The sequence below is a fragment of the Eurosta solidaginis genome, chromosome 1 (assembly GCF_040869045.1).
Source record: "Eurosta solidaginis isolate ZX-2024a chromosome 1, ASM4086904v1, whole genome shotgun sequence".
NCBI lineage: Eukaryota > Metazoa > Arthropoda > Insecta > Diptera > Tephritidae > Eurosta > Eurosta solidaginis.
Genome location: NC_090319.1, coordinates 158,161,118 through 158,187,344, shown reverse-complemented (window position 1 = coordinate 158,187,344; position 26,227 = coordinate 158,161,118). Strand labels below are relative to the sequence as shown.

The 26,227-nt window shown below is 36.2% G+C and overlaps 1 protein-coding gene and 1 long non-coding RNA gene across 5 annotated transcripts in view; both read left to right on the top strand.

Moving 5' to 3' along the window:
* Nucleotides 1–26,227, top strand: part of LOC137236902 (uncharacterized) — an 844,598-nt gene that overhangs the window by 614,923 nt on the left and 203,448 nt on the right. The gene's annotated exons all lie outside the window — the stretch shown is intronic.
* Nucleotides 5,740–7,329, top strand: LOC137236903 (uncharacterized). Its single transcript, XR_010948698.1, has 2 exons — nucleotides 5,740–5,784; nucleotides 6,184–7,329. It is a non-coding gene; the product is annotated as an uncharacterized lncRNA (long non-coding RNA).

Sequence of the window (26,227 nt, the reverse complement as noted above, 5' to 3'; positions counted from 1 at the left end):
TTGGCCGGACGGGACCTACATGTTTTATGCCGACTCCGAACGGCATCTGCAAGGCAGATGAGTTTTCACTGAGAGCTTTTCATGGCAGAAATACAATCGGAGCGCTTGCCAGACACTGCCGAGGGGCGACCCCGCTTAGAAAAATTTTCTTCTAATTGAAAAATCTTATTTCTAAAATTTTGATGTTGCTTTGCCCGGGAGTTGAACCCAGGGCATACGGTGTGATAGGCGGAGCACGCTACCATCACACCACGGTGGCCGCGAAATAGGCTCTATAATTTATAAAAACGAAGAAATAAGTGATGAAAATGAAATAGCTGATAAGCTCAATAAATACTTCATTGAGAGCACAGAATTAATAGATCATTCAATTGATAAAGAAATATGTATTAACAATATTGATCATTGTCCTGAAACCTTTCATTTTAAAGAAATACAAATTTGCGAACTAAAGGCAATTGTAAACAACATAAGAACAAAAAAGATTGGAATAATGTGAGCCCAAAGTTCATTTTGGAGAACCGGAATGTGATTAGGCCTTTCTTAACAAAGTTAATAAATCATTCATTAATGAGCGGAGTATTCCCAAATGAATGGAAGGACTCATTGGTAGTGCCAGTTGAAAAAATCGCTAAAACAAAAAAATGTGAAGAGTTTCGTCCAATAAATACTCTTAAGATATCAAAATCAACTACAAACGTACCTAGAAACTAATAATATACTGTCTCTAACCCAGTCCGGATCAAAATCAACTACAAACGTACCTAGAAACTAATAATATACTGTCTCTAACCCAGTCCGATTTCGTAAGAATCATTCATGAAAGTGCAATAAACTTCGTCGTAAGTGAGTGGAAAAAGCTCCCTCGAAAAACAGTAATATCAGCGCTATTTCTTGATTTTAAAAGAGCATTGGAAACAATAGCTGTATATGTATGGAATAAGAGGAAAAGAGCTACTTTGGTTTAAGGACTACCTTACAAATCGTAGACAGCAAACAATAATAAAATCCACAAAATCAAGTTTTTCATATGTGAATACAGGGGTGCCCCAAGGATCGATTCTGGGAGCAATTCTGTTTACAATTTACATAAATGATATAGAAAAAGTGATATCAAAATCCAAAGTGGTAATGTATGCCGACAATACATTGGTATATACCGAAGCAGAAACAGTGGAAGAATGTAAACGAAAGTTAGAATATGATATCGATGAAATTATGAAATGGCTTAAAATGAATAGGCTCAAATTGAATGAACAGAAAACAAAAGTAATGCTGATGAATACAAATAGCGAAATAAATTTAGTGATAAATAATACTAGTATTGAGCAAGTAACCAATATGAAATACTTAGGTGTAATAATAGACAATGAGCTCAAAGCAATCACGTGGACTATTTGTGTAAAAAAGCTTCAAAAAAAATTTACTTCTTTAGAAGAATACGAAATAAATTAGACACTTTAATAGCAATAAAAATATACAATACAATCATAAAGCCACATTTTGAGTACTGTTCCACAATTCTGTACACATCTTGTAACCAATCACAAATAGGAAGAATACAGAAATTACAAAACAAATGTATGAGATCCATAATAAAATGCCACAAATACACCCCAATAAGTCACATGCTTGAAACATTGCATTGGTTAAATATTGAGCAAAAACTGATGCTCAATACACTAATAATGATTTTTAAAATTAAACACAACATGGCTCCGATGTATTTAACAAGTTGCATTCAGTATGTTAGAGATAAACACCAATATGCTGTGCGGAACGCGAATGACTTTCGATTAGGATCCCAGCGGACTACTGCAGCCCAAAACACATTATTATATAAGGGCCTTAACATATTTAACTCGTTACCTGATTATATCAAAGGAGAGAATAATATTATGAATTTTAAACGGCTATGCATAGATGTTATTCGAGGCTAAAATACTTTTTTATTACTTTTTATTACATAATATATATACTTTTTATTACTTAATATATATATATCATACACGTCTGTGAAATGAAAATGAATTTGTGATATTTAAAATTTATTGTGAAATCAAAAAATATAATATAATAATAAATATCAATCTAATCTAATGTAAAAAAAAAAAAATGAAGTTTATCTAAATTCACTATTTTGTTAACAATCGCAAAATTAAGGAGCTCGAGCCGTTTATGTTTTAATGCGCGCATATTTGTATATTTGAAATTTCATCGTTTTTATCATAAATTATATTTGTTTTTACTTTAGGTATTTTTTTTTGAAAAACTATATGCAAATTTATCGTAAATTTGTAACTTTTCTGTTTGTATTTCTTGGTTATCGTCTTGTAGAGATATATCCTCTTTTTGTTTAGTCATTGATCGCGTTTTTACCGCCAAAACTTGTAGTGTAGGATTTTCAATTTCTTCTATAGTTATACGCGAAAGAGCGTCTGCACCAACATTTACCTTTTATGTACTCTATTGTAAAATTATATTCGGACAATTCCAAGAGGATTCTGGAAAGTTTCGACGACGGATCTTTCATATTAAATAAATAAACTAGTGGACGATGATCTGATTTAACTTTGAAGTGAGTGCTATAGATATATGCACGAATTTGCTTTATTGCAAAATATATTGCCAAAAGTTCTAATTCTATTATTGCTTTATTTTGTTCCGATTTGCTAAAGGCTTTTGAAGCAAACCAAATTGGCAAGTCGTTACTGTTCAAATAATAAGATTAATATTTTTCCTGTGTGGCAACATTGCATATAAAATGTCAATTTGAGTTTTACACCACAGTAGCTGTGGTAAGCAACATTCATTACTTTGTACATATTGAAGTTATCAGTTTGAATTAAACCTTTTGTACATTCACTTGCGCGTTTTATTTAAGAGCTTACTACTGATTCTCTGTAACAATGGTTATGGGCCCAGAAGCACGTAAAAGGGGCTTTTAAATACAAGATATATAAAATAAATTTGTGAATAAGTTTGTGACGCGAAACACCGGTTTTTAATTTGCGAAAAAATTAGTCTCGCACTGCAAATAGAAAAACTTGCAGAAGACAATTACGACGTGTGGTCGGTATCGGTGCGTAGTGTGCTAATTACAACGGACTTATGGAGCGCTGTTTGCGACAAATTTCCGGAAGGAGCAACTGGTGAAGTGGAGCAAAAGTGGAAAGTAACAGACCAGAAGGCGCTGGCATGCATATTTTTAAATGTAAAACCTACGCAGTTAATGCATATCAAAGCATGCAAAACTGCAGCAGAAGCATGGCAAAAGTTACGCCAAATTCATATGCCAGTCGGTCCTGTTAGAATAGTTCAGCTGTACCAGAAACTATTACGTTTAAACATGCATCAAGATGATAATGTATCAAAGTATGTACACTCATTTGTTGAGACGATCGACAAGCTTGCAGAGCTAGACATAGATGTTAACGACGAATTAAAAGTTATTCACCCCTATTGCGAGTGTCGACTGAGAATAGATAATCGACTATTAAGCGATTATCGATTATCACCCCTATTGCGAATGTCGATCGCTCGCTCATTTATCGACTGTGAATACTCTTTTGATCGATTGTCTTTCTACAGCCATTTTGCAGTCGTTGAAGCGTTTAAGTGATAGAAAAAATTTTGATTTTGGCGACCTTTTTGTTAACTAATCACTTTTTTTCTAGCTGGCTTGAGGTCTGAGTTGAAATAAAAACACAAGGGTTTTTTATATATTACCAATATATTTCGATTACACACGGTAATCGTCTTCAGTGTGAACACTACAAAACATAAAAACAACAAAATAAATAAATAAATAACAAATTTTCTAACATACAAATTTAAAAAAATTATAACATACATTTTTTTACACGTGTGTATCACTTGACGTGGAGTTTATCACTGATCGTTTGTTTGTCAATAAATATCTATAGAAGCTAGCAGAGTTATCTACGTCCGTTTTGTAGTTCATTCGTTTACTGGTTGATGTGTTAATAATGTGAAGCATTTCCAGAGTAAATCGTTTTCTGTAATGTTGTTCTTGTTGAAGAATAGTAGCTTTGTCAAAGTTTGGTGAGTGGGAGCTTTCAGTACAGTGGGTCATAAGTGCAGTTTTTTGGTTTGCAGTATGTTGGCAATATTTGTAATCCGATTTGTGTTGCGCTAGTCTAGTTTTAAGTTTGCCTTTTGTAAACTCGGCATACAACATTAAAAATACACTTGAGTTTAAAACAAAAATTAAAAACACCTACATTTCTGACAATGAAAAGCTAATATCTTTCGACGTAATTTCCCTGTTTCCCAGCATTCCCACACAATTATCCCTTGAGACCAGAAGAGACAATTGGATGAAAATAGAAGAACACGCAAATATACCAAAAAAACTGTTTATGGAAATACTTACGTTTTGCATCGAAGAAAATAGGTATTTCAAATTCAATGATATATTGTATACACAGCTAAAAGGATTGCCGATGGGATCCCCAACATCACCAGTAATTGCCGATATAGTGATGGAAAAACTATTAGAGAACACAACAACGAAATTAGCAAGAGTACCCAGATTACTCACAAAATATGTCGACGATCTATTTGCTATAATACACGAAGATGATGTAAAAAGTACGCTAGACACACTAAACTCTTTCAATAAATATATAAATTTTACAACGGAACTTGAAGAAGACGGATAACTACCATATCTTGACTCAGTTGTTATTAGAAGCAAAAACGAATTGAAGTTAAAGTGGTATAAGAAATCAACATCAACAGGACGAATCATCAACTTTTACTCAAAGCATCCAAAGACGATGATAATGAATACAGCAATGGGCTGTATAAGAAGAATGTTAGAAATTACGGACGACACTTACCACGAGGAAATTAAAAATGAAATAAAACTATTGTTAAGAAGAAATGATTTTCCTGAAAACATAATTAAAAAACTTTTAAATAAATATCAAGAAGAAAAGAATCAAGAAAAAGAAAAAGAAAAACCGCAGAAAATATTTAAGTCAGTAGCTTATGTGCCAAAATTGTCGGAACGATTGGCCAAATCAGACTGCTACAACAAAGATGAAGTAAAAATAGCCCATAAGCCGATAAATACATTAAAAAACATATATTATCAAACAAAATCAAAAATTCCACATACAGAAAAAAGCAATATAGTTTACGAAATCCCTTGCAATGGAAAAAACAACCAACCATGCCACAGCGTATATGTTGGAACAACAAAAGGCAAACTTAAAACTAGACTAGCGCAACACAAATCGGATTACAAATATTGCCAACATACTGCAAACCAAAAAACTGCAATTATGACCCACTGTACTGAAAGCTCCCACTCACCAAACTTTGACAAAGCTACTATTCTTCAACAAGAACAACATTACAGAAAACGATTTACTCTGGAAATGCTTCACATTATTAACACACCAACCAGTAAACGAATGAACTACAAAACGGACGTAGATAACTCTGCTAGCTTCTATAGATATTTGTTGACAAACAAACGATCAGTGATAAACTCCACGTCAAGTGATACACACGTGTAAAAAATGTATGTTATAATTTTTTTAAATTTGTATGTTAGAAAATTTGTTATTTATTTATTTATTTTGTTGTTTTTATGTTTTGTAGTGTTCACCCTGAAGACGATTACCGTGTGTAATCGAAATATATTGGTAATATATAAAAAACCCTTGTGTTTTTATTTCAACTCAGACCTCAAGCCAGATAGAAAAAAAGTGATAGAAAAAAGTGAAAAAATTTAAAAATGGAAGAAAAAAAGTAAAAAAAATTTGAATAAAAGTAAAAAATGTAAACCTAAATAATAAAAAAAAAAAAAATAAAAAATAAATGTAAGGCGCGATAACCTCCGAAGAGATCTAAGGCCGAGCTTCTCTTCCAATTTGCGTCGTGCTCCTCTTGATTTTTCCCTACAAATTGGACGGGACCTACATGTTTTATGCCGACTCCGAACGGCATCTGCAAGGCAGATGAGTTTTCACTGAGAGCTTTTCATGGCAGAAATACAATCGGAGCGCTTGCCAGCACTGCCGAGGGGCGACCCCGCTTAGAAAAATTTTCTTCTAATTGAAAAATCTTATTTCTAAAATTTTGATGTTGCTTTGCCCGGGAGTTGAACCCAGGGCATACGGTGTGATAGGCGGAGCATTTTAATTGCAGGTCAAAAGTTGTAAGCAATAAACGGCAAATCGCAAGACTGGTGCAGCTAATGCAAGAACATCCTGATTTAGGCAAAGGCGTGTGTGGGAAAGCCCAGGGAAAATCAAGATGGGAATTGATAGCGGCTGAGCTCAATAGCTTGGACCACCGATGCGTTCTTGGGAAAAGTGGTTAAAGGTAAACAAATTTGTATATAGCGTCCATAAAGAAAATACTGAACATTCCTTTGTAGGTGTGGACGGACTTGAAAAGTAAAACGAAGAAAAAATGTTCGCAGAACCGAATGGAGTACCAAGCAACTGGTGGAGGCTCAAATAACGTCCATACGTTTTCGGCGATAGAGGAAGCTATTATTAGTTTTTTAAGTATTGACGCCTATATTGACCCCCTGGCGAAGAAATTGGAATGGGCAATGTGGTGGTCCAATCAAGAGTAGGTGGTAGGTCGACTGAAATTGTTGAAGATGAGCAGGAAAATGAAGTACCTGAAAGAAGCGTATCATGTGAGATCCAGGAAAGAGCTGCACTACAGGCAACTCCAGCAAGAAGGTCGAAAAATATAAGCGAAAAGGAAAAAAGGTTAGCACTGTTGGAGAAGCAGATTGACATTCAAAGTAAACATTTTAAGCCCCTGAAAAGAAATACATTAGGTATTAAGAAAAGTGTTGTAAATATAGAAGGATACATGAGGAGGTTAGTTGCGCTAAATTTTGAGGCTGTAACTTTAAAGCAAGAGAAACTAGAAATTGAAAAAGAAAAGTTTAAACTGCTAAAAGAAGAAATTATTAATAAGAAAAAGCATAGGAGAGATAAATTAAGGTTGAAAGAACAGATTTTGGAGTTGGAGAAGGAGAGAATTACCAAAGCACTAATGTGAATAGTAGTTTTAAGGCAATGTGATGTTTTAAATGTAAATAGTAACTTTGAAATAATTTGATTTTTTATGTAGATAGTAGTTTTAAGATACATTTTTTATTCACACATGAATTTGTGATATTTTTTTTACATGAAGTGATATTTTGATTTATGTTAATAAAAAACATGAATTTTTTTTAGTTAGCCTTAGTTAATTTAAAATAAGTGTACTCTGAATTTAAAATGGACTGAATATGAATTTAAATAAAAATTGTTTGTTATCATCGTAAAACTAGAACTGCATATGTTGTAAAATATTATTTCTAACTGCCCTAGCTTCTTCGTTTGCCACTGAACCACCTTCATATGTTGTGCTATCTTGGAAATCGTCATTCGGGTTTTGATAGTCAGATATTTCTTCATCTGATAATTGAACATTATAAGATAAACAAATGTTGTGAAGAGCTGCGCATACGTTTATTATTTGTGTAGCTTTCTTTGGCTCATAGTGGAGCGCACGAGCCCCTAACAAACACCTAAATCGATTTTTAAGGTTTCCAATAGTACGTTCCACAATATTCCTTCCTTGGGAATGTTTTCTGTTAAACATACATTCTGCTGTTCCATCTTCTGGGTTTCGGTATGGCGTAAGCATATAAGGTTGTAGGGCGTAACCTGCATCGCCTAAATGTTTACATATTTTACAACCATAAAATTATGAAAATAAGTTAAGCATTAGGGACTCCATACACCTCCTTGCTAACGTGAATATATTTCTTTTGTCTAATATATTTTTTGTTACACCGCTTTTTACAACACAAATATCTTTCTAATTGTTATATTCAAAACAATGAATATTCTTATTTTCAAGCTCACACTTAAATTTGTACGTATGCAATGCCATTGCATGTAAAAATCTAATGTTCGTATTACCGCCCCAAATTTCTAGTTGAATCACAGATTTTGTTGAAAATGGAATCTATTGGCTGCAGTGCTTTAACATGCAAAGGGATTTGTTAAATCTATACGACAGCAAATTACCCTGGCTGAGTTTAACACAAAATTTTTGTGTGTGTACAACAAGCACATAAAAATGTTCAACTTCTTTTCAAATATCTCTTGACAAAAGCAACATTTTTTATTTTATATTTCGGATTCGCAATACTGGGTCCAAAACACATCTTTTGACACCCCTCCAAATATTTTTGGGCGGGTATTAAGAGCTGTCGTATTCATTTGCTAAGAATTCATATGGAATACTGTGCCTTTGGGTAGACTTCAGAAATCACCACGGACCATTTTCACGTTCACAAATAGATGTATGGAGTACTTTACATACCTAATATTATATTTCTTTCACCCCTACGGTAGTCATCTTCCAATCGTGGTTTCAATGTGGACATGTTGAAAACGTTTGCATCGTGCCCCCGGATACTTGGCATTGACATAGCGGATTCTCATGGCATTATCGCAAACCTATGAAATAACAAAAATTATCAACTCCACGATATTTTCTTTGTAAAATACTTACTATCATTGCATTCAAACTATAATATCCTCTGCGATTATAGTACAAATGCTGAATGTCCTTTTTTGGAGCAACAATTTTGACATGCCCCCGTCATGTCCCGTCTATGCAACCTATCACGCCTGGTATTCCACTTTTTTCAAAAAAATAAAGCTTTGCTTGACGCTTTTCCTCCTCAGTATATTGAATTGTCACCCAATTTCTGCAAACGTATTCCTCCAAAGCTGGGAATACTTCAGATAAAACTAGGGATACTGTAGATTGGCCGAATCCTATATTAAAGTAATTGCCTACACTCAGCTGGTATGATCCGTGAGCACAGAACCGTAAAGTTGCTGCAAGCTTTAAAATTGTTGGGATAGATGTCTTTCTAACACCAGGTTGTAGTTTGGCATCTAGCAATGCCAGTAAATCCGCAAATGCAGCTTTCGGTAAACGAAAGTTTTTCAAAAATCTGTATAAATGGGAGCTTTAATAAATTTTTAACTTTAAGACAAATTAAATCCAGATAGTTACATGTGATCTTCCATTTCCAAAGGATTCGACGAATCCCTCAGCTTGCGTTTTTCCCTTGCCAGCTCTATTAGCCTTGTATGTGCATCTTCATCTTCCTCACTATCACTTAACCACAGCTTAACACAATCCATTTATAATATTTATTATAAAATATCTAATTTAAATTTATTTTAAAAATGTTTTGTTATTTTGGTTTTATCAAACACGGCAAAAATGTAAACAAATGGTAAACAGCTCATTGCAATTCAGCGAGTTTTCTTCTTTCTCGTCTTCTTGCAGCGAGTTATTCACAATGGTACAAATTTTTTTCAATCGAGTTACACAATACGAAAATAAAAGACAATCGACTCGGTCGACAAATTTCTATTCTACTGCTGATCGACACTCGCAATAGGGGTGATTATGTTGTTGTCAAGTCTACCCAAATCGTGGAAAACTTTGTTGTTGCTCTTGAGACACGCGACAGTTTGCCGACGTTCGATGCCATTAGGTCGAAAATTCTAGAAGAAGGTGTAAGAAGCCAAGAGCGAGACGAACGAGAGGGCATGCAAGCAGTATATGTATGTGAAAATAAAACTAAAAATACAAGCATTGCACCAAAGCATACAAACACGGATAACACAAACAACGATAAGCAAAGTGAGGTGAATTCAAAGGCGACAAAGAAACCGAAGAAATCTCAATTTAAGGGGAAATTAAGGGGAAAGAACATTCAAACAAAAGAAGAAGCGCTAGAAACGTCGTTGTTTGATGTATTGTAGTATCGATTATATGCAAAAGAAAAATGTTTGGTGCATAGACAGTGGTGCTACGTCACATATGTGTTGTTATAGAGGTGCGTTTGTTTCTTTTATTGCCAATGAAATTAACGTAATGTTGGCAGCAGATAAATTTAATGATTCGCCCGGTATAGGTACTGTAGTGTTACAAAATAGTAATAAAAAAATAACCCTTCAAAATGTTTTGTATGTGCCATCGTTGCGTATGAATTTTTTGTCTGTGAGTAAAACAGCAGAATTTGGTAATTTCACGAAGTTTGAAAAACAATTGGCCACAGTGAGAGATAAAAAGAATGCAATAGTATTGCAAGCAAAACAAACAAATAACTTGTATTTGTACACTGAAAACAAAATAGCTAGTGTAAGTATGTTAAGTGTTGATTCAATGACAACGATGTGGCATAATAGGTATGGACATTTGAATTTTCAAAGCCTAAAAGAACTTTGTGAGAAAGGTCTGGTTTGTGGTATAAATTTAAAAAATATGCCGAGGCAGGTAAATTGCGATACATGCAATAAAGCGAAAATTTGTGCATTGCCATTTACACGAAAAGTTGAACGTTCAACAAAGAAAGTGCTTGAACTCATACACACAGATGTGTGTGGGCCTATGAATATAAAATCATTGGGTGGCAATCGCTATTTTGTCACATTCAAAGACGATTTTTCTCGAAAAATATTTGTATATTTTGTGAGGGCCAAAAATGAAGTTTTTGAAAAATTCAAAGAATTTAAAAGCTATGTTGAATGTCAAATGGACTGTAAAATTAAGACTGTGCGAAGCGATAACGGCACAGAATATGTTAATGGTGATTTTTAAAATTATTTAAAAAAATGTGGCATAAAAAGAGAATTGACTGTACCGTATACACCTCAACAAAACGGTGTAGCGGAGCGAGCAAATAGAACCATAGTTGAAATGGCGAAAAGTTTATTGATTCATGTGAACCTTGAAGAGTTTTTGTTGGCTGAAGCAGTACAAACTGCAGTGTATTTGCGCAATAGATGACCTACTCAAGTACTAAATCAAGTTACTCCATTTGAAATATGGAAAAAACGCAAACCTTCAGTGAAACATCTACGTATTTTCGGCTCAAGAGCATTTGCAGTTAATAAAACAAGTAAGAAGAAATTTGAAGCAAAAGGCCATGAGTATATATTTGTCGGATATTCAAAAACAGCAAAAGCATATCGCTTATATGACAGGCAAAAACGTGCTATTATAGAGCGGCGTGATGTTAAATTTGTAGAAGGCGATTTTTGTAAGAGTACTACGTCAGAAAGTGACTTGTCAGATATAAATGATGATTTTGCGACAAACATTACACGTCTGGAATATGCTGAAATTAAAGAAAATGAACAATTAGCAGATGAAGTAGTCGAGCATGTAATAAAAAGTGACTCCAGCGAAGAAGAAGAGAATGCAACTCCTGACGAAGCTGAAAGTGATGAGCAAGAAATACAAAAACATGAAATACAAAAACGCGGACCTGGACGATCAGCATATGTTTATACAGGTCAACGAGGCAGGCCAAGGAAACAGTATCAAACACTTAATAACATAAATGGTTTAGAAGACAGCGAGACACCAGAAACACCTGAAGAAGCATTAAATGGTCAAAATGCTGATGAATGGCGAAGTTCCATGCAATCAGAGTACGACGCGCTTATAGCAAACAATACGTGGACTGTGGTTGATTTGCCAAAGGGGCAAAAAGTCATAGGGTCAAAATGGGTTTTTCGAATAAAAAGAGACGAGCACGGTGAGATCGAGAGATTCAAATCAAGGTTAGTTGCTAAAGATTGTGGGCAACAACTGGAAGACATATCTAACTCGTATTTAAATGGAAAGCTATACGAAAATGTTTATATGAAACAACCAAAGGGTTTCATCAGCAAAGAGTATCCTAACAAAGTTTTGAAACTTCAGAAAGCGATTTATGGATTAAAGCAGTCCGGCCGTGTATGGAATAGTACTTTGGATGCAGTTTTAAACGATATTGGCTTCAAAAAATGCAAATATAAACCGTGTTTATATGTGAGAAAAGACAAACAGCAGTTTTGTTACATAGCAGTCTACATGGATGATTTACTTATAGTTTGTTCCAGTGAGATCGAAAAATCAGCAATTAAAATGAAGATAGCGTTGAAATTTCAAATGCATGATGACGGCGCTGTAAGGTATTTTCTTGGCTTAGAAATTCAGCGACAAGGGGAAATAGGTACAATTTCTCTAAATCAGAAGAAGTACATTAAATCTGTGCTTGAAACATACGGAATGCAGGAGTGTAGAGAAGTTGCCACTTCATACAGGTTTTCAAGTTGGATGCAGAGACGATAAATGTGTTAAGGTAAATGTCACTGAATACCAATCTTTAATAGGTTCTCTGATGTATTTAGCAGTCTTGAGTCGCCCAGATATTTTACACGCTGTTAGTAAGCTTTCTAGGCGTAATACTGATCCACATAAAGAACACGAAACAGCGGATAAACACGTATTGTGTTATCTTTCGACTACAATGAATTTAAGTATTGTATATCGTAAGACTGGTGAATATGTGAAAGGGTTCGCTGACGCAGATTGGGCTAACGATCCATACGATAGAAAGTCATATTCGGGTTATGCGTTCTATTTGGGAAGCAGTGCATTTTCACGGGCTTCAACAAAACAAAATGTGACAGCTTTAAGCAGCACTAAAGCCGATTATGTGGCTTTAGCAACAGCAACGAAGGAAGCGGTTTTCCTCCAAAGATTATTAAATGAAATATGTTGGTTGGATACAGCTCCAGTGGTTCTCTATGGTGACAATGTCAGTGCGCAGCATATAGCACGTAATCCAGTTCATCATAAACGGACCAAACACATAGATATTAAGTACCATTTCATTCGTGAAAAAGTAGAATATAATGAAATTGATTTAAAGTATATTTCTACCAATGAAAATGTTGCCGATATTGTAACCAAATGTTTAAACAAGAAAAAACATTGTCATTTTGTAAATTTGCTTGGGTTAAAATAAATTAAAGTTAGTTTTTTGAAACAAATATTTAACCTTAAGAAGAATTGTTCAAATAATAAGATTAATGTTTTTCCTGTGTGGCAACATTGAGTTTTACACCACAGTAGCTGTGGTAAGCAACATTCATTACTTTGTACATATTGAAGTTATCAGTTTGAATTAAACCTTTTGTACATTCACTTGCGCGGTTTATTTAAGAGCTTACTACTGATTCTCTGTAACAGTTACCACTATGATTTTGACTCAGTATCGCACCACAACCCAACTTTGAAGCATCTACCGTAATTAAAAATTCTTTCGTGAAATCTGGATATTGTAATAGTTTTGGAGACATCAGACTTTTTCTTAGTTTTTCAAAAGCTAACTCACATGACGTATCCCAATTGAATTCAACCTTTTTTCTACTCAAAAAATTCAACGGAGCTGCTAAAGAAGCGAAATTTGGAATAAATCTCCTATAATAATTTGCAAATGCCACGAATCTTCGGACAGCGTCTTTATCGCGTGGCCTTTTAATTGCTTAAATTTTTGAATCGTCTGGTAGCAACCCATTTGCTGAGCATTTATGCCCTAAGAAAGTTAGTTCCGGTCGAAGAAATTACATTTTTTTGGGTTAAGTCGCAAGCTTAACTTCCTACAGGTCTCGAAAACTTTTTTTAGATTAGTGAAATGATGTGCTTCGCTACATCCAATTACTATTATATCGTCTACATACATAAAGGCTTGGTTGGGTGAAATACCAGAAAATGCAATTGACATCATTCTTGGAAATGAGTTTGGAGCCAGGTTTAAACCAAATGGTAAGACCTTCCATCGAAAAGCTCCGCGGTCAGTACTAAAAGATGTTATGTCTCTTGAATCTTTGTGAAGTGGAGTTTGGTGAAAACCAGAGAAAAGTTCTAAAGTAGAAAGGAATTTCGCACGGCCAAGGTTATCCAAAATATCGTCTACACGTGCCACAGGAAATTTATCGGCAATTAACTTTCTATATACAGCCCTAAAGTCAGCGCATATTCTATACGATTTTTGGCCATTTTGGTCTTTTTTCGGTACAAAAATCAAGGGACTGTTATAATTCGAACAACCGCCTTCTCTCAGATCATTTTACAATAATTTATTAACTAGTTTAATTATTTAATTAATTTTTAATATATACTGGCGTCGTATCGTTTAGTCTTAGTTTTTGTTCATAAAAATTGTTTCTTCATTGTCTATCGCAAAAATATCGGAATATTGTAAACATAAGTTAATAAGCTTATTTTCAGCATAATTAGGTATTTGTTTTTCTAAAATGCTTTTTTAAGTTCTTTAATACGACTATTTTGTTTTACTGGGTTATTGATTTTATAAACGTGATAATTAGAAAGTTTTTCTGTTTGTGTGTTGCAGTTGTTCACGTACTTTACGCTATTTGTGGTGTTTATTACTTTAATGATCGGATTACTAGTATAAACTATAAATTTCGCTGTGAAAACACTGTCACAAATCTCTTGAGAATCCACGAAAAGTGGTTCTGAGTCTTTTTCCAAAGCGAAAATTCTATAAACTTTGCAACGAGGTGGTGTAACACATGTATCGCTTTCCGTTCCGTGAAGGACGGGAAGTGCGATCTTTTCATTGCCTATCCAGAAGAAATGCAATTTGTTGCATAGCTCATATCGCATTTATTTGATTTTAAGAAATCCTTACCAAGTATTCCATCTGATGGAATGTTGAAATCATTGTCCACCACGTGCAACGCATGTTTGATATAAAAATTTGAAAAGTGTAAGTTAGTTGTAAAAGGACCTTATGTAGAAAATGTATCTGTAGTTACTCCAGTAATATTAATTGTATCATTGTTATTAATTGACGAATTTTTATTGAGAGAAGAAATTTTAATTAACGAAATGTCGGCTTGCGTGTCGACTAAAAATGTACAAAATTTGTTAGAGCCGGTAATATTTAATTATATAAAATCGGAATAATTTAAGTTAAGACAATAAACCTTTTTTTAGAAGAAAAACTGTGAGATGAATCAGTTAGTAATCTGTCTCGTCCTCCCTCAGTGTTCGCTCCTGAGGGGCTTCCCTGTTTAAAGTCCGGACACTTGCATTTCTACCTCTATTATTGGAAGTGTTAGAACCGTTATTATTGCTAGTACGACTATTTTTGCTATTATTATTATTATTAGACTGATACAGATTTCCGCCGCCGGAACGGAAATTTTGCCTTTGATTGCCGCAATTGAAGTTGTTGCCATAGTTACTGTTACTAAAAGATGGTCTATTTTGTCTATAATTGTTAAAGTTACGACTTTGATTTTGGAAATTTCGACCTCAGTTATTACTTTGAAAATTTCTGAAATTGTTATTGTTCCGAGCCCTAAATGCTAAAACTTGTCGTTCTTTTATTTCATTTGATTGCTCTACAATCAGTTTAGCTACTACGTCCTTGGAGTCAGAAAAATTCGTTGAAGCGAGGATTGATTTGACTGAACTTGTTTTTGCGTTCAATCGGCAAACGTTAACTGTTTGCTCGATGGCCATTTCATGGGCTTTGGCCTGAGTAATCCCTTAGATAATGAGCGAACGCTCTAAAGAATCAGACAATTCTTCGAGGCGTTTTGCGAAATCGGTGGAATTATTATTATTAACTAGCAAGGATGCAATTTTTCCGGCCACAACTTTGGAGTTGTCGGGTTTTATACGGTTACGTAGTGCTATTTTTATATCATTAACTGAAAGTATTTGAGTTGGTATCACTTCTCGAGCTTTACCATCGAGTTTGGATTTAATAAATGAAATAAAAGTGCCAATTAAAGTTTCGTCGACAAGTTCTACGATAAACTCAATTTTATTAATGAAAGATTCAAGACCCAGGGGCTCACCACTATAATTTCACGCATAATACCAGCACACATGCCGATAAAAATTTTATTAATGAAAGTTTCAAGACCAAGGGGCTCACCGCTATAATTTTCACGCATAATACCAGCACACATGCCGATAAACGATCTCTTTTCCTGAGGAGTTGCCATATTTGTATCGGAATTAGGAGAATTTGAAATATGTGTTTCGGGAAATTCCTCAAATCTGTGAAATTCTCCGCACAAAGAAAGTCTAACAACAAGTTTTTTTTAATTTTATTTCAAAGGAAAATATTTTATTTTGGTAGAAAAGACTTGGCTGTTGATAACGGACGCACCGCTTTATTAAAAAAAAATCTCAATGTGTTTGTGTTATTACGGACGCACGGATTTAAGCAAAAATGTCAAATATATATTGTTACTAGCAGACCCGGCAGACGTTGTTCTGCCCTAAATTTAGTCGTCTCACTCTAATTCAGTCTCCTTCTCCTTCCATCTTTTCTCTTCTCTCAAGTTCTTCTCATTCTTATTCATCCATTATTGCCAGTCCCAGAGGGTGGTATTTATTTTGTTCCAGTCCCATTCCGAGTCCCAGTCCCACTCCGAGCCTCAGTCCCAGTCCGTCTCTGCTCTACTTCCCGGAAAAAAGGATCGTAAATACTAATATAGCAAATTAATATACAAAATTTCAGGCAAATCGAATAGGACGTATGTAAATAGGTATGTGGGTATTATTAATTCATCTCTTTATTTCGGCTTCGCATGCAGGTTGACTCGACTAAATTGAATATCGCATTGAAAATTACTTGAAAGCTCTCAGCAATAGCTTTTATTTGATATTCATATTATACACACATTCTAGGGGTATCCGGGTCCACGTTTTGGCCTATATCTCGAGACCCTAGTCACCCAGCGGTATAAAAAATACTCTGTACTAAATCACACATAAACAGCTTAAATTTCATACCCATAGTGTAAAAACCTATCCTGGTGTTAGCCTGATCAACGTTTTGGCCTATATCTCGAGACCCTAGTCACCCAGCGGTATAAAAAATACTCTGTACTAAATCACACATAAACAGCTTAAATTTCATACCCATAGTGTAAAAACCAATCCTGGTGTTAGCCTGATCTACGTTTTGGCCTATATCTCGAGACCCTAGTCACAAACAGGTATTAAAATTAACCTGTACTTAAGCTCTCTTCAACAGCTTTCATTTCTTATCCATATTGTATAAACACATTCTAGGGGTAGCCGGGTCCCCATCGGGTTAGGGGGTTAGAATATACCCGCGGTAGGTATGTCTGTCGTAAAATACCGGATTCAAGGGGTCTGTGTAGAGCAGCCATTTCAGGTTGCCAGCGCAAAACATAGCTTCTCCAAACCCAATTGACAACCTCACCTATCCGTGGCGAATCCTGTTTCATTAACAGCCGACCCCGAACTCCTCGTGGATCTAGGGGTGGGAGGGCAGGATGGCCTAGAAGGTCGCATGTGGTCATAACAAATCGTTCCCGAGATGGTCGGGCTTGGTACCGGAACGTACCTGATCTGCATCCGGCAAAGGACCATCAACTCGGTAACACTCCCCAAGGCATTCGGGGAGTGTCGTTATCGCTACAACAACAACAACAACAACAGGGGGACCCGGGTCCAAATTTCGGACTATCTCTCGAGACCCTGGTCACCCAGCGGTATAAAAAATACTATGTACTAATTCACACATCAACAGCTTCAATTTGATACCCATAATGTAAAAACGCATCCCAGTGTTACCCTGATAGACGTTTTGGCCTATATCTCGAGACCCTAGTCACCCAGGGGTATGAAAATTACCCTCCAATAAAGCACTCATCAACAGCTTTCATTCGTTATCCATATTCTATAAACACATTCTAAGGGTACCCGGGTCCGCGTTTTGGCCTATATCTCGAGACCCTAGTTATCCAGGGGTATCAAAGTACACATAAACAGCTTCCATTTGATAGCCATATGGTACAAACACATCCCAGGATTACCCAGATCCACGCTTTGATCTCAAGACGCAGTGGTGCACCTCTTTTTAGTTGGTATGGATATGTTTGTGCACGTGCTTATTTAACTTTACATACATATATGAAACATAACCTATCCTATATTTCAAGTTAGAAAAAAATTTGCAATAAAATAATATTGCGACTATAAACTGAGATATAACCTATCTTATATTTCAAGTTAGATCGAACTACACACGGGGTTAGTAGTTTAGGAGTCCATCGCGGACAAACATAGTGACACGTGACTTTTATATATAAAGATTATGGACGCACCACTTTAGGTAAAAACAAATCTCAAATTGGTTTTTCACGGGACCACCGTTTTTATGAAAAATTGAAAATTTAAATTTGTACTGCGGACGCACCGCTTTTTGCAAAACGTGAGGCAGAGTAAGGTAAAATTAACTCATTAAAAAAAAAAAAAATTTTCAAATGCATTATTGAAAAGAAAATTTATGATTATTGCCTGACGCTGATGCGTGAGCGCAAGTGTATTTATATGTGTGTATATTATCGCAAATGTGTATGTGAATAAATAAAAATTGTTACAAGTGTGGTGGCACATTAATCGTAAAAATAATCCAAAGTACAATTTTTTTATACATATATGTATAAGAAATGAGAAAAATATATTTTTTTTGTTGTAAAAGTAAATTTTTTGTTCAAAAACTACATATACGCCATACCATTAATGTTGTTGTTGTTGTCTTGTTTCTACTGTTGTTGCTACCACTGCTGTCGTAGCTACATATGCGCTATACCAATACTCTTGTTGTTACCCTTAAGTGGTGTGGGTTTTTTGTTTTTGCATATGTATATAAATTTAAATGGGACTTCTATTTTTCAGCATCGTTATTAGTGGCATGACCATTACATGAGGCACTTTTGCCTGTACATGAAACTTGTAGATTCCCGCCTTATATCATAAGACATTTTTTCCAATTCAACGTTTCATATTTTGTTCTTTCCTTTCACTATGCAAGAAAATTTATAATTTTGAAAAGTTCTTAACAATTTTTCTGCACTTTTAGAGGTTTCAATTTTTTTTTTTTGTATTTTTAAAGTTTTTAACATTTTTATTATTTTTTTATTTTTAAAGTTTTTAACAATTTTTTTGTATTTTTAAAGTTTTTAACATTTTTTTTTATATTTTTTAAAGAAAAATGAAAATGTAGGTTGGTTGCACCAAAAAATTCATCGCCACCCAGCGTAATTGATGATGTGGTTAGTTGGATGAAATTTGCACCAAACGTGAAATTAATTTTTGATAAAGTTGAGAAAGAATCTGCACCACCATGCCGCACCAATGATGGAAAAAGATGTACACTCCGCGACAAAACTTTAACACACTACACGTTTTTTATTACAACTTTTAATAACGACATTTTTTTAGCTTTTATATTCTACAATTAAAGACGGTGAGTGAAAGTATTCATGAAAATAGTAGTAAGAGACAGCTATTGTTTACGTATAGGTACATATAGGGAACGACGCGGCAAAACTATAGCACACATTTAGTGTGTGAATATCTAGAAAACGGTTAATATGTGTTATTTTCGTTTTGTGAATACTATACGTATTGGAAAGTATTTCGTATTTAAAATATCAATTTACTTTTAAATCATGCCTCGCGGTAAAAAACTTAGTATAGTTGAAATAAACACTATCAAGAATCTAAAAAACAAAAATTGAATGTGTCACAAATAGCAAATACAATAAATAGATGTAGAAAGTCATCATGAATTACATAAAAGATCCAGAAAATTACATTAAAAAAAATCCAGCAGGTCGGCCACGAGCTATAAGTGATAGAGATAGACGAGCAATTTTGCGAGTTGCTTCAAATTCTACGTTAACAGCGAATCAAATCGCTTCTGCAGCTGGCGTAAAGACGAATGTAAGGAATCTTCAACGTCTCCTACATGATGCTAAGCATTTAAGCAGATAGAAAATATTGAAGAAACCACCTTTAAGTGAAACACACAAGAATTCAAAATTTAAAGTGGCCAGCGCACGCCCCTGATTTAAATATTATGGAAAATTGTTGGGGTAAACTAGCACGTGCTGTGTACTTAAATGGTAAACAATATAACAATGCTGAACAATTAAAAAAATGCTATCCAAGATGAGTGGGAAAAGTTAGATCAAGATTATATTAAAAGCCTAAATGAAACGCTGCCAAAGAGACCTATTGAAGTTGTAAAAAATAACGGGGGATATACCCATTACTGAAATAAAAATTAAAAATATTAATCAGTTTTTTTTGTTTATTTTTACCTAATTGTGCTATAGTTTTGTCGCGTCGTTCGGGCGCCACGATTTTACGCGGACCCTATACGTAAGCAATAGCTGTCTGTTACTACTATTTACATGAATGCCTTCACTCACCGTCTTTAATTGTAGAATATAAAAGCTAAAAAAATTTTGTTATTAAAAGTTGTCATAAAAAATGTGTAGTGTGCTAAAGTTTTGTCGCGATGTGTATGTATGTAGTTTGATTGTATAAATAGTGGTACCACCACTCCGCACATGTGTGTAGAAATTAAATCAAACGATGTAGTTCATTTAGTGTAGGTTTTGTTGATTTTCTTTTAATTTTTAAAAGTAGTACCACCACGCCGCATGTGGTGTTGCTTTCCTAGCTGCCATTCTCCTCTAGCGCCGGGCTCCGGCCCACGGGTGCCATATAATGGATCCATCTTGCTTTCGTACGCTGCGTGCAAGTGATCCACACACACCGACACGCAAACCAATGGTTGACAATAATAACAATTAAACACGAAACGAACAACTTTGGATGTGTTGATATTTTATTATATATCTCACTTTTAATTGAAAATATACATTATTTGTATCGTTTAAAATATACCACGAGAAATTCCAATGATGACGAAGACGTTGCTGCGTGTCGGTTCCCAAAATATAATGGCCGACCCAACCGCATAACAATCGTGTCATTGTTGGTCTTTTCCGCCTTAGCCTTAGCTGCAATTGTATAGAGTTGCATTTCCAGCTGTGTTTAATGCGCATTGCATTTTAAATGGGATATTCACTATAGCTGAAGAAAATTTCAGAGGTCAAAATTTAGGAAGTTATCAGCCGGCAAAGAAACATTTAATTTTGCGCAAAATTTAATATTTTTTGCCGTCTGATTACTTTCTGAATTTTTACTTCTGAAACTTGACACAGCAATTTCAGATAATAATAAATGGAGTGAGGACGATCTTTCGCTACTTCCCTAAATATTTTCAAATCCAGCTCAAAGTTTAACATTTAAAGTTCCATAAAGCTACATGAATGTCACCCGATCTAACACTACGGCACAGAGTATAGGAAAATTTTAAAATGTTACCAAAAATTCGGCGAAAGACGGAAGGTTTCAAACCCGGGACAGATTTCTGCCAGAACGAAAAGGGCGATCTGGTAACCAATTTTCAGGGAATGCTCAGGTTAATGTTAAGGCGGCTCTTCACAATAATTGCTACTGAAGCTCTCCACGGTTGGTACGGGACAAGTCGTACACATTTTTTCATTTTTAGGCCTTAACTAAAGAAAAACTATAACCTTTTCAGACAATGTTTATAGAGCATTATATCGTACATGTAAAAATAAAAACCTGCTCTAGTATATATGTAAATATACTTATGTGTGAAAAATCGCAAAAAATTATCCGTTCGTAGGGGACACCAGTCAGTCAGGTGAAACTTCAGCGAGTAGTAGCTGTATCAATGTTTGTTAAAATAACAAACATAATTTAAATACATTTATTCGAAAAACGATTCAGTACAGTATCACTGTAGTACACTCAGAAAAAAATTTCTCCCGATTGAAGAAAAATGGGAATGAAATGGCACTTAAGAAATTTATTCCTCATTCGCATGTCCAAATTTTTTCAAAATGAGGAAAAATTCTTCAAATTGAAAAATTTTTCCTCATTTTGAAGAAATTTTGGCCATGCGAAGAAGAAAAAATGTCTTAAGTGCCATTTCATTCAAGTTTTTTCTGAGTGTAGGTTTTCGTTTAGCATAGCAATAAAAAACAACGTAGGTTAGGTTAGGTTGAACTGGACCTTGAGGACTTGACATAGTCTGAAAGAGTCCGTAAGGTTACCAGTTTCTTTTTAACGACCAAACTGAAAAGCCCTATCAAAAACCAGGACCTATGTTATAAAATAACTCTGTCCTCTTAGAACCTTTCTTGGACTTAAGCTGTATCACTCCTAATATCTGGAGTCTTAGCCTGGCAAGCGCAGGGCACGAGCACAAAACGTGCTCGATTGTTTCCTTCTCCAACCCGCACTTCCTACATCTGCTATCACTGACCAAGCCTAATTTAAAGGCATGTGACGCCAGAAGGCAGTGTCCAGTCAGAATACCCATCATGAGTCTACAGTCCTCTCTTTCTAATGATAGAAGCAACTTTGTTAGTCTAAGGTTGTAAGACCTACACATAATCTTCGACACTTACAGCCCCGGGTTTGAACCGCTTGCCTTAATTGCTGCTTGCCTGTCAATATAAAAGTTAACGCGGCTGCAGTTTAAGATATTATCTTTCAGTGTTTCTAATGCTTTGGTTACGGCTAATACTTCCGCTAGGAAAACGCTACAGTAATCTAGCAGCCTGCAGGATCTGTTTATTTCCGGATCTGCACAGTTTACCGCAGTCCCTACCCCTTCCACTACGTTGGAACCATCTGTGTACACATGAATCGCCTCGTCCACTATTTGAGTACCCTTGCGCCAACAACCCACCCTATTGTGGCTTTAAGATCTCCCTCGAAGCACAGATAGGAATCGGGTAGTCTTTTCGTCCTGTAATTTATGACGCTATACTACTATGACGGTATGGTCGGCGCTCAAGCTGCCCCGAGGCACTGAGCCTGGTTGCAGTTGTTAACGCTATGTTCTGTAACGAAGCTTTTCCTGTGCCCGATGCTTCTTAATAAATTGCTGGGGTATACTCGTCGTGTCCAGGCCCTTTTCCAAGTCGTACTTTATTTAACTTCACTTAAGTTCAATTTTTATTCAATGTTATTGGTATTCGGTGTCGGCATGGCCTGGTGGGCAACGGTCCACCCAAGTCCCGTTGGCGTGCCTGCTGGCGTGCTTGCTTACGTTGTTCTTAGTATGCTTTTGTACTGGCTAACGGTCCACCCGGTCCCGTTAGCGCGTGGTTATGGGACGCTGGCGTTCGTCGCTGCGTCGGCTGTCGTGCTAAGTATGCGGTCACTGAGGACGTTCGTTGATGACGCTCTGCTGCCGTTGGCGTTGCGCTGGCTGTGGCTATTATTGAGTATGATAATGATGATAATGAGTATGCCGTCACTGAGGACGCTCGTTGGCGACGCGTAGACGCTGGCGTCGCGGTTAGTCTTTAGTCACTGAGGACAATCGAAAAAAAGGGGTGCAATCACGGAGGACGCTCGTTGATGACGCTCTGTTGCTTTTGTCCCTGGCGTTACACTGGCTGTCGCGATTTAGTAGATAGTCACTGAGGACGCTTGAAATAAAAAGGTATGCGGTCACTGAGGACGCTCGTTGATAAGCATGCGGCCACTGGGGCGCTTGTTGACGACGCGTTGATGCTGGCGTAGCGGTTTAGTAGATATTCACTGACGACACTCGAAACAAAAGGTATGTAGTCACTGAGGACACTCGAAATAAAAGGGGTGCAGTCACGGAGGACGCTCGTTGATGGCGCTCTGTTGCTGTTGGCGCTGGCGTTACACTGGCTGTCGCGATTAATATTTCGTCGCTGAGGATACGCGATGATAATGAGTACGCGGCCACTGGGGCGCCTGTTGGCGACGCGTTGATACTGGCGTCGCGGTTAGTATTTAAGATAATGATGATATGAGAGGATATGCAGTCACTGAGGACGCTCGTTGATAAACATGCAGCCACTGGGGCGTTTGTTGACGACGCGTTGATGCTGGCGTCGCCGTTCTTCAGCGCCTTACGGGTCGCCTCACGGTCTACAGTGATGAGTCGGCGGAGCGCAGCCTTAAGCGTTCAGTGAGTGGAGAAAACCCTAATACTCACGTACGCCTCAGACTGCGTCTACGTCAGGTGGTGATGTCTCGCACTGGTGAAAACCCCTAACTACGAGCTATCACCTTCCGTCCGTAGATCCGAACAGTGAACACGGCGCCGGGCTATACCGTTTTTTGGCGTCGGTGACTCTGCTGCTGGCGCGGTTGGCTGCGCCGCGACGCGTCGGCGTCTCTACTGCTGGCACGGTTGGTTGCGTCGGCGTCGATGGCTCTGTTGCTGGCGCGGTTGACGGAATGTGCCGATGTCGGCGTTACTTTTACTGCTGCGTTCAATCGCGTTTAAAATAGCGACTCACGGTTGGTGGTGGTGGCAGTGCGCAACCTAAAGCTGGGCTGGGCTCAGTTCGTGTCTAACCTGAGTAGTGATGTCTCGCACTGGTGAACAACTCCAACTACGAGCTGTCACTCTTCGGCTTAGAACTGGTCGCTACCACGGCTCCGTGCTGACTAACTCTTTCTTGCTGTGGTCATTGCTATTCTAGAATTGCATACTCGTAATAAATGTGTTGATGATTTTGGTTTGCTCGCCGACGTGTTGCGAACGTGTTGTTACGATCGGTCGTGTGTCGGTAGAAGCTGTAGTTGTTGTCGTCGCATGGTTTGGGTATATTGTTGTTTGATGTTGCGGTTGAAGTTGGTATGGCCTAGTTGCGTGTTCGTTCAGCCCCATATTGCGGTGATAATGTTGTGTGTGTGGATAGTTTCGCTCAGCTTTATGTTACTAGGCCAAATTTGATATCAATATTTGGTCCTCACAGTTCTTTGCTACCAGGTCTACAGGTGGAATGTGTAGTATGGCATACAGTGCAGCCGTCGAGATTGTTTTCAGGGCTCCCGTTATGCTAACCATTGATAGCCTGCATACCCCCTCTAATTTTTGAGGTAGGTTGTTTTTTGTGTAGCTTTTCACTCCATAGTATATAGGGTTTACAATCGCTGTAAATACCCAATGAGAAAGAGAGGGCGATAAACCCCACGTGCACTCCAGCATTATTTTATATGCACCATTAAATATAATTTACATTTACATATTTTAAAAAAACTTACTTTTTAATGCAGATCCCTTCCACTTGGAGATTTATGTCTAAATTTCGAATAGCGAATTAAAAAAAGCAACCAAGTCTTCATTACGTTGACTTGAAACCATTATGAAGAACTATTTCTCACAGTTTTCACTTAAAGTATAGATTTAAACTATTTCTTTACAAAGGTATTAATCACCGAACGACAATTTTTATTTTTCCTTTTGTATGGAGATTTATAGCAAATGACATATTTACATACTGGTCGCACCAAAACGTACGTTTACATTTTTCAATTGCTTATTATGGCTAGAGGGACATATTAATTTGAAATACAAGAAACCCCTTCGTTTTATGCTTATTAAAGCAAACTAACTCCATATAAAAAATTTTCTTTTTGATTAAAAAAAGTGCGGGTCCAAAAGTAGTACCAGGTGAAAGTTCATGAGATCCCGCGTATACCCATTTGCATGATGAATCATGCATCCTTTTTATTAAAAAAAAAATCAAAAATAAAAGTAATATCGGAACTTTTATTTTATATGTCCAAAAATAAAAGTTAAGTCCGGACTTTTATCGAAATGGAACGAATTTTTTACCAGTATGTTCATCTAAATGTCGGTATTTGAAACCTGGTCCCCCATTAAATTCAGAAACACATTTTTTCAGAAAACATTAGTCAGAACCCTTTTTTGAGAAATCAAAGTTCGTATAAGCTTAAAAAAACAAGTTACATAAATTTAGTATAGGAAAATTTAATTGAAAAATCAAATAATTCTCAAAAATTTCTCAGCAACCATTTTTTATTCCTTCATAATAATTAGCCAAAAAATCACAGAATGTTCATTTCTGTACATAGACTAAGCCTGTACCTGTACCTGGAATATGTATGTATATTAATGTAAATACACCGGAGTAAATTCCCAGAAGAGGATTTAGACCTAGTTTATCTTCCAATTTACGTCATGCTCGTTTTAATTTTTCCTACAAATTAATGGGACTGGCCCTACATGTTTTACACCGACTCCGAACGAAATTTGCAAGGCAGGTGAATTTTCACAGAAAAATTTTCCATGGCAGAAATATACTCGAAATCACTGCTGAGGGGCGACTCCGATTAGAAAAACTTTTTAATTGAGAAAACATATTTCTGTATTTAATTAGCGAGACATGTTCATATTGCTTTATACAATGGTTTTTGTTATTGATATTAGAGAAAAATTGCTAAGTTTACAAACGACGATGGTTACTAGGACATGTTTCTGAATTTCACTTCTTCATCAGCTAGCTTCTCGGGAGGTGAGTATTGAACTCGAATTTCCAACATACATACTTCATACTGGTGTAAAGGCAGATGCCCGCTTCTCGCTTTGTAGTTGATTTCCAAG